This window comes from Bison bison, unplaced genomic scaffold (assembly GCF_000754665.1).
Source record: "Bison bison bison isolate TAMUID 2011002044 unplaced genomic scaffold, Bison_UMD1.0 scf7180017864123, whole genome shotgun sequence".
Classification (NCBI taxonomy): Eukaryota; Metazoa; Chordata; class Mammalia; order Artiodactyla; family Bovidae; genus Bison; species Bison bison.
Window position 1 is genome coordinate 1,200,922 of NW_011494695.1, and position 10,631 is coordinate 1,211,552.

A 10,631-nucleotide genomic window follows, 5' to 3' on the forward strand; every position below is an offset into this window, starting at 1 on the left:
CCCTGCAGCATTCACAGGATTTCAAATATTTTATGATAAGAAAATACTTGGGAAAATAAGGGTTATATTCTTCATTGTTTTTATTTGTTCATTAAATTAGTATTTATTGAGGATTTGTTTTGTGTTAGCACTGATCTAGGCACTGGGAAAACATCAGGGAAGCAGAGAAGAAAACACTCCCCATTCTCATGGATCTTACATTAAATAAAATATTTAAGTTTACATGTAACATAAAATATTCTAAAAGGTAGAAATGGAATAGAAAATAGAATTTTTGTATGGAGAAAAGTGAGCTGGGACTTGAGATGGCCAGTGTAAGTTAGACAAATGGCCAGGAAAGACCTTGCAAAGAGGGAGACGTGTGCATAAAACCCGAAGTGAGTCACACAGAATATTGAAGGAAAAGAGCTCAAGCAGAAGGAAGAAAACAGCGAAGTCCCTAAAGCATGTGTGTGCTGGAAATGGCCAAGAAACCAGCAGGAGAATGGTATTGCTCAAGAAAATCGCCTCAGAGAAGAATAAGAGGCGGCCTTCAAAGTAGGCGTTTTGGAGGTGCGGCTTTGTAGATTTTTATGATGTGATGGAGAGAGAAAATCACTGGGACCTTGGGCCAGCCATCCGACAAGCTCTGTGTTATATTTTAATAAAAATTCTCTAGCTGTGTTCTTGGGGGGAAAAATAACAATAATGGAACAAGGGCAGGAGTGAGGAGTAATGATGCTAGAAATCATGCTCCCCTCTCTTCCTACTCTGTGCCTCCCAAGAGTGACATGTGTGGCATATATTAACTCTTAAGTGGCTTCTCTGAGTCTGTCTTGCATTGGGGTCAACTAAGGAGAGACATCTACAGGGGAGAATGGGAGGTGAGTAAAATTTACATCCTTATTACTCCCCTCTCCTGCTGTTTCAGGTCCCCAGTGTTGTCTGTGTCCATCCCCCAGGGCCTGGTTCTTGCCAGTGGTCCTCTGTGTTATCTACGTCTATGACTTCCTGTAACAACTTCTAAGCGTGAAGGTTGTGATATCTTCCTGCCAGAGCTAACATGGGGATATCACGTTATCCCTTGTTGATGTTCTAATATCTGCTCATGCCTGTGTGTGTACTCAGTCACTTTAGTCATGTCTGACTCTTTGCAACCTCATAGACTGTAGCCCTTCGGGCTCCTCTGTCCATAGGATTTCCCAGGCGAGAACACTGGAGTGGGTTATTATTTCCTCCTCCAGGGGATCTTTCCAGCCCAGGGATTGAACCCGCATCTCCTGCACTACAGGCAGATTCTTCACCACTGAGCCATTAGGGAAGCCCCAGTGTCTGCTCATACCTCTGTAAATAGCTCCTTTGTTATGTCCTCCTTAACTGTTCATGTTTGCCATCTGTTTTCTGCCTGGAATTGCCTGATGCACCAGATAGGGGACATGCCATACTCTGGGGACATAGCATGGTGCTTTGGTCCAGGGTGATAGCAGTGAAGGTGGTGAAATGTGGTTGAATTATGGAGATGTGTAGACATCAGAATCTCCTGGATTTACTAATGAGTGCAATGTAGGGTGAAGTGTAAAAACATCTAGGTAATGCCTAGATTTTTGGCCTGAGGAACTCAAATAATGGAGTTGACTTTGGATATACTCTCTTGAAGTTCAAGGGAGAAAACTGAACTAGAGATAGAAAACTGGAAGTCGTATGTGGAGAGATGGTTATTACACCTTGATATAGGGTGAGATCAGTAAGGGACTGAGATCTAATAAGAATCTGGGTCTTGGCGCAGCCTAATATTTAGAATAAATGAGGAAAAATCTGAAAAGGAGAGTGAAATGCAATTACACAGTAGGTAAAAGGCATTCCGAAAGATTGTTATATTCTGGAATCTAAGTAAAGAAACTATGCAATGAGAATGAGTAAGAAAGACTGCTTGTAAGGTTTTGAGAAACTGATGCTGGCTGACTTTCAGTGTGGAGTATTAAATTTAAAAATATATGTATATGTATATATATATGTAAATATTTTTGATACATAAGTTACAGATAGCACAAAGAGATATTTGTTTAGTCCTGACAGCTTCATAAGACAGCTTGTATTTAAGATGTGAAGATACAAATGTGACTACTTCTTAGCATCCTACAGTGTCCATCTATATGATAAGCCCTGATGGATTCTAGTGTCAGAAAGATAAAAGTTATTTACCCTAAAGTTGCTATGTAACACAGGGAGCTCAATCCAGTGCCCTGAGACAGCCTGGAGGGGTGGAGTGGGGTTGGGAGTGGGAGGAAATCTCGAGAGGGAGGGGACATATATGTATGCTATGGCTGATTCACATTGTTGTACGGCAGAAACCAATACGACATTGTAAAACAATTATCCTCCAATTTTAAAAAAGTTATTTACCCTAAAGAAGTAGAAGCATCTGAATTAGGGGGAAAAACACAATATTCAATGACTTCTACAGGACAAGTTCATGAATTTAATGGTATGAAGGGGAAGGAGGTGCTGCTTTTCAGCCCATCCTCAATAACCTAAATAGTGAGGAATAAGGAGAACTTGGAGCTCACCTGTTGGGAAACATATTTATGGCTACCGTAAATAATTTAAGGGAGAACTTCAGGTAAGGAGGGCAGCCATAGGCTACTTTGTTATGTCTTAAAATTCTTAACTCTCCATATCTTTTGTCTTTAAAAATAGCTAGTGATTAATTTAGTGATTAAGTAAAAATAATTCAATGAGCTTATTTTCTTGAGTTTTAGTTGATACATTATTTTTTGATATGATACATTATTATAATTCCAATATTTCAGTTCATTGGAAAAATCTCACTTTTTATGAGGTTACTCATTAATCATTACAAAAATGCTTACGTGTGTCACACTTTTATAATTAAATTATTCTGCAGAATGAGCTATTGCTGTGTGAAAGATTGGCCTCAAAACCTAATTCAATACTAGATTAGCAAATTTCTTTCCAAAGGGATTTGAATCAGAAAGCTCACAGGAATCATGTAATATATAAAAGGAGATTTATATTTACTGACTGACACCAGTCTTAATTTGTACACATATGCCAAGGTGACTAATCAAAAAATCGATATTAATAGTCCTATGTGAAACTTTTGATTCAATTCATTTCAGGCATTAAGGATACAATTTTCTAGGACCACACTTGAACTGCATTTCATTTTACTGTGAAATTTGAGAGGAGGCCTGAGATTTTCTGATTATTCTTTTCATAAACCTTTATGTTCTACATGATACTCACTTCTCCCTAGAATTATGGTTTTCACAAGAATGCTAAAGATTTAGATGATCTCTCTTACCAGCAAAATTTTTCTTTTTTAATCTTTCAAAAATATATTCAGCATGCTTCCCTTTATTTAAGAAGGTAGAGAGTTAAATAAGTAGGGGGAGGTGGCTGAACCTAGAACCTCTTATACAGAATGAAGTCAGGAAGAGAAAAACAAATATCGTATATTAATGCGTACAAATGGAATCCAGAAGAATGGTACCCTGATGAACCTAGTGAAGAGCGGACTTGTGGACATACTAAGGGAAGGTGATGGTGGGACGAATTGGGGAAGTAGTGAGGGGGTAACAGGCAGGAAGGCTAGGGGCCCCCAAGCAGAGGAAATAGACGGCAAGGGTCAGCCGTTTGTTTTTTTTTCCTTCTCCATACAAAATTTAAAGGGGATTTCTTTTAAAATCCTGTGTTGCCATGATGACATCTGGTTCCCCCTGAATGTAAGTTTTCTCAGACCTTGAGCTAACCAATGCATTTTTCTTATGGAAATGTTTTTCTTAAGCTATATTAATGAAACTATGTTGCTTGGAAATCTGCCTTTCTTCGATTCATGTCCATTGTTTTATGGCCTGGAATGACTCACTTGTGCCAATGCTATCTCAAGATGCGTGTTGTGGGCGAGGTGTCTGTTGCCACTCTCAGTTTTGAGGCGTTTCTTTTCTCTGTTTAGCAGCTTGCTAATAGGCATACAACTCATTGCTAAAAACTAGTGAGAGAGTCAGTTCCTAGGTAGGTTGATAAGGAGTCTGGGGGTCCCCAAGGAGAGAGGGGTCTGGAATTCTCAAGGAGGAAGAAAGGACAAACATTTTTCTTTCTCCACATTCCTTAGGATTATATAACAATAATGTATCCTGCCTAAAGACAGTCTCTGGATTAAACCTTCTGTTATCTTAAAATGTAAATTATGGGAGTAGACCTGGTCTTTACAAGGATGTATCCTGCCTGAGGACAGTGTTATCTTAAAATGTAAATTATGGGAGTAGGTCTGATGAGGTCTTTACAACCTCCAGACATTCTTTGGATTATATAACTTCATTGTTAACACTAGCAAGCGGGTACTCTTTCTGCCCCCTTCTGATACCTATGTCAGAAGCTTTCTCTATCTCCTTTATACTTTAATAAAACTTTATTACACAAAAGCTCTGAGTGATCAAGCCTCGTCTCTGGCTCTGGATTGAATTCTTCTCCTCCAGGGGCCAAGAATCCCGGTGTCTTCGCGTGATTCAACAACAACCTTTCACTAGCAAGGGCGCACTCTTTCTGCCCCCTTCTGATGTCTATGTCAGAAGCTTTCTCTATCTCTTTTACTTTAATAAAACTTTATTACACAAAAGCTCTGAGCTATCAAACCTCATCACTGGCCCTGGATTGAAATCCTGTCCTCCAGAGGCCAAGAATCCCGGTGTCTTTCACAGCTCATAGCAACACCTTTCTATCATATGTAAAACAGTGGGAATTTGCTAAATAACACAGGGAGCCCACCTCAGTGCTCTGTAATGACCTAAAGGGGTGGAGTTGGGGGAGGAGAGGGAGGCTCAGGTGGAAAGGGATATATGTGTGTGTGTGTGTGTGTGTGTGTGTATGACTCTCTCATGTCATTGTATAGCAGAAACCAACACAAAATTGTAAAGCAATTTTCCACCAATTAAAACATAAAATAGAAAATAAAAAGGATAATAATTACAGTGGGCTGAAACATGTCAAATGCTAAAATCCATGAGTTCATGATGATATATATTTTGAAAAGCTCATTGTTCTGAACAGAGGTGAAAGAGGGAAATTACCGAGGTTTTGCCCTGTCTGTTAATATAGTGTATCTCTCGGTGGGCTTCCTAAGTGGCACTAGCGGTAAAGAACCTTCCTACCAATACAAGAGACATAACAGATGAAGGTTCAATCCCTGGGTCAGAAAGATCCCCTGGAGGAGGGCACAGCAACTCACTCCAGTGGTCTTGCCTAGAGAATCCCATGGACAGAGGAGCCTGGCAGACTACAGTCCATGGGGTCGCAAAGAGTCAGACATGACTGAAGCGACTTAGCATGCACTCACGCACATATCTCTCAGTGACCAGAGTTGCTGAGGGGAAGTTTATCTTACCAAAAGATAAATGAAGCTGAGCAATGCTAATGCTGTTGATTAAAGATCCCAGGCTTACTGAAGTTACATGTTGTTCTGTAGACTTTTGTTTGGTAGATAAACAAATTGTTTCTGTCCAGTGGAAAAGATAACCCCTAAAGTAAGATACAACCAGTTTAGATATAACCTAGCAAACTGACTCTAACATTTCTTTATTAAACTGAAAATGAATCTGTAGCCCCTCAAAAGTGTACTTTGAACTGCTCTTTTTATCTTACTATTTTCCTCATTAATGAGTTGAGTAAAATCCTAGATGTGTGTTTATGCTAAATTTGATGAGAGTCATTATTTTATGTTTTTAAAAGTTATATTTTAGCAGCAATAAGTAATAAAACTAGTAAGTGAAGAAGAAATGATAGATTTGGATTGTCACACTGCTTTGCAACTCCTACGGAATTAATGGATTAGGCAAAAATCGTCAATTGCTAATGATGTAACACACAGAAGAGATAATTAAGTGATATGTTCGTTATGATGGAAATACACAGTACCACCTTGAGAGCAGCTGTGCCAAAAATACTGAACCTGGATCTGAAGATATAGGTCAATTAATAAACAGGTTTTGGAACAAATGGCGCTGTATTATTTTTAGTGATAATAAAAAGCACCTTTTTATTAAAATTTTTTTTTTATTAAATTTAATTTATTAAAAAGCATCTAACCCTTTCAGTCAAAGCTGGCAGTGTCATGATGGTTAACATTCTCAAGAACTTTGTAGCTGTCTCATGTATATCTTGGGATTCACCTCACTGGGCAAGAGCCTCCTGCTTCACACATCTCCCCTGGTTATCTCCTGTCTCTATTCCTGGCTTCTGCTTAGCTTGCTGAAGGCATCTATGAGTCACATGCTTAATCTTTTAAGTGTCTCAATACCCTGACTTACTAAGTTTTTTCTAAGTTATTAGTGAAACGATATTCAGTGACACCCTCAGGGTTTTTTTCTTTCTTCTTTGGAGCATAATTTCCTGAGAATGATCTCTTTACTTTCACATCTTTTACAATCTGAGATAGAATAATAATTTCCCAAAGTATCAAAATCCTGGTCCTTTTTGTTTAAAAGTTCTACCTTGAACTTAAATCTTTCCTCCCGCGTTTTATGAGGACCAGCAAGAAGAAAACCATTCATACCTTCAACGCCTTGGTTGGAATCTCCTCAGTGAAATACCTAAGTTTATCACTTACAGCTTGTGCTTTCTATATGATGATAGAACACAGTTCTCCTAAACTGTCTGCCACTATGTAACAAGAATTCCCTCTCCCAGACATTTGAGGAAGGTAGGCAAAATAATAGAAGAACAAGGTAAACATAAAAAGTGACCTAGAGGAAGCAGAATTTAAAAAAATTTCTTTCTCCCCTTCATGCTCTGTCACGTCTGAGTCTTTGCGACCCCATTGACTATAGCCCACCAGGTTCCTCTTTCCATGGGCTTCTCCAGGCAAGATTCCTGGAGTGGGTTGCCATGCTCTCCTCAAGGCTTTCTCCTAATACCTTTCAATTAATAACTTAGAAGAATTCAGGAATGCATGAATATTCTACCCATAGAATACCATTGTATGCATTAAATTCTACTCATGAAAAGAAATAATAAAAGAACTGATTGATATGATTCTAATTTCCTTCTAAGTTCTCACTAGAGGCACCTTTAATATCTGTAATATTTCTACTGGCAGTATGCTCATGATTTACATGTTCTCTGAAGGGATGTTTCTTCTACCCTACTCCTCACTTCCTGCTGAGTCCTTACTGGCAGCATCATTTTTTTTTTTCCATTTTTCTTTTAAATTGGAGTTCAAATGCTTTTCAGTGTTGTGTTAGTTTCTGCTGTACAGCGCTGAGTGAGTTATGTATATACATCTCCTCCCTCTTGTGCCTCCATCCCTCCTGTCTGGATCATCACCGAGCACCGAGCTGAGCTCCCTGTGCTCTATGGCAGCTTCCCACTAGCTATATATTTTACACATGGTAGTGTATATATGTTAGTGCTACTCTCAGTGTAGCAGCATCATTTTTTATCCACTTTTGTACTCTTGGTATATTCAAAATGCTCTAGACTTTTCCTATCATGCTCCTCAAAATTCTTCTAGCCTCTGCCCACTGCCCAATTCTAAAGCCACTTCCATACTTTAAGGTATTTATTACAGTAGCACTCTACTCTCAGGACTAAAATCTGTATTAGTTTTCGACTACTGCTGTATCAAATGACCACAAAGTTAGAGATTTAAAATAATATAAATGTATTATCTTACAGTTCTGTGGTTACAAATCCAACATGGGTCTCAGCGTGACAAAATCAAGATGTCAGCAGGACTTTGTTTAGCTTTCAACTGATCAGATTTCCAGGAGAGTGCTGACAAAGTGGTGTGGAAACATGCCTCAGAGGATGGAATTTTAAACTAAATTTCTAGAACTGAGGGAAACACATGTTTCTCTCTACATGAGGGAAGGCCTCTTCATGAAAAAAGAGGTAAACATAGATATCTGTGAGGAGTTTTTGGAAATCAACCATTTAAATTTAGGAAATCAAGAATGCTAAAAAGCTTTCATAAAAGAAAATAATACACACAAGAAGACACATCTAGTTTGGGCGTGTCATCAGTACCACTAGCAGATGATGAAGTAGAAACACTTTTAAAGATGTAGGTTTAAATAATTTTAAACACAGAGTACCTAGGCCAGTCAAATTATTAGTTATGAATGAACGTAAAATTAAAGATACACATGCGTTAAAGTACTCAGAATGTTTACCTCCTACACACTCTTCCTTGGGTTTTGAGTTTTAGTAAAATGAGGCACAATAAACCACAGAAATGGTACAGACCTAACAGAAGCAGGAGGTATTAAGAAGAGGTGGCAGGAATACACGGAAGAACTGTACAAAAAAGAGCTTCATGACTCAAATAGCCATGTGGTGTGATCACTGGACTAGAGCCAGACATCCTGGAATGTGAAGTCAAGTGGGCCTTAGAAGGCATCACTTCGAATAAAGCTAGTGGAGGTGATGGAATTCCAGTGGAGCTATTTCAAGTCCTGAAAGATGATGCTGTGAAAGTGCTGCACTCTATATGCCAGCAAATTTGGAAAGTTTTTCAGTGGCCACAGGACTGGAAAAGGTCAGTTTTCATTCTAATCCCAAAGAAAGGTAATGCCAAAGAATGCTCAAACTACCGCACAATTGCACTCATCTCACACGCTAGCAAAGTAAAGCTCAAAATTCTCCAAGTCAGGGTTCAGCAATACATGAACCGGGAACTTCCAGATGTTCAAGATGGATTTAGAAAAGGCAGAGGATCAAATTGCCATCATCACTGGATCATAGAAAAAGCAAGAGAGTTCCAGAAAAACATCCACTTCTGCTTTATTGACTATGCCAAAGCCTTTGACTGTGTGGATCACAACAGACTGTGGAAAATTCTTCAAGAGATGGGAATACCTGATCACCTGACCTGCCCCCTGAGAAATCTGTGTGCAGGTCAAGAAGCAACAGTTAGAACTGGACATGGAACAACAGACTGGTTCCATATTGGGAAAGGAGTAAGTCAAGGCTGTATATTGTCACCCTGCTTATTTAACTTATATGCAGAGTACATCATGAGAAACGCTGGGCTGGAAGAAGCACAGCTGGAATCAAGATTGCCGGGAGAAATATCAATAACCTCAGATATGCAGATAACACCACCCTTATGGCAGAAAGTGAAGAAGGACTAAAGGGCCTTTTGTTGAAAGTGAAAGAGGAGAGTGAAAAAGTTGACTTAAAATTCAACTCTCAAAAAACAAAGATCATGGTATCTGGTTCCATCAGATGGAAAATAGACGGGGAAACAATGGAAACAGTGACAGACTTTATTTTTGGGGGCTCCAAAATTACTGCAGATGGTGACTGCAGCGATGAAATTAAAAGACGCTTACTGCTTGGAAGAAAAGTTATGACCAACCTAGACAGCATATTCAAAAGCAGAGACATTACTTTGCCAACAAAGGTCCATTTAGTCAAACCTATGGTTTTTCCAGTAGTCATGTATGGATGTGAAAGCTGAGCGCTGAAGAATTGATGCTTTTGAACTGTGGTGTTGGAGAAGACTCTTGAGAGTCCCTTGGACTGCAAGGAGATCCAACCAGTCAATCCTAAAGGACATCAGTCCTGAATATTCATTGGAAGGACTGATGCTGAAGCTGAAACTCCAATACTATGGCCACCTGATGCAAAGAACTGACTCTTCTGAAAAGACCCTCAGGGTAAGATTGAAGGCAGGAAGAGAAGGGGACTGCAGAGGATAAGATGGTCGGATGGCATCACCAATTTGATGGACATGAGTCTGAGCAGGCTGTAGGAGTTGGGGATGGATGGGAAGCCTGGCATGCCATAGTCCATGGGGTCGCAAAGAGTCAAACACGACTGTGTGACTAAACTGAACTGAACTGAAAATAAGGAAAGACTCTCCAGATGAGAAAGACATGAACTATGGTAAATAGTGGATCAACCAAACACAGCTGTTTGAGAAGGAGCCTGAGAATAGCAGCTGTGCACCTGACCTAGGAGCCCAGCCTGAAGCTGAGGGTGGACGCCTCTGGGGCCGGGGGAGAGAGGGATGTTTTTAACTATGGAGGAGACAACTGAGAGATTTGACATCTTGATAATGCAGTAAACAAATGGAGGGCAAGAAGTATAGGATGACAACCTCCAGGAGGGACAAAAAAAAAAAAAATTGTATTCCAAAGTGTTATTCCAAATAAGAAGGGAAAAGTTTCAATTAGTACAGAAAAACAAAATGATTAAGAGATTGGGTGACATCAGAGATAGGGTGGGAAGTCATGTGATTCTTCTGCCCCATAACAACAAAAAATATCAATCATCAATAATGAATGGGGAGTAGGGGCAATAAAAAATGTACAAGAAAGGCATGGTATGAATCTGAAGCAGATCAAAACATGGCAAAAATTAAAAGAAATATAATGGAAATATGCTACTTGAACTGCAGCAAACAATATTTCCTAACCATAATGCTAGGATTTCAGATTTGAACTTTAGAATATGAAAGACTTTGAATACCATGAATTCAATATTCCTTATGTTAATACATAAATACAGTTATAATTAAAAGAGGTTGGGATGTGAGTGCCAGGTGAAGCAAGGAGGGCTGTTTCATGACAATTATCAGGTGACCAAATAAAGCTACAGATGCCATAATATAGAAATTATCTGTGTATTGA

The 10,631-nt window shown here is 39.2% G+C and overlaps 1 long non-coding RNA gene across 1 annotated transcript in view; it reads left to right on the forward strand.

Moving 5' to 3' along the window:
- The window catches only part of LOC104988322, a 277,473-nt gene that overhangs the window by 234,012 nt on the left and 32,830 nt on the right, over nucleotides 1-10,631 (forward strand). The gene's annotated exons all lie outside the window — the stretch shown is intronic.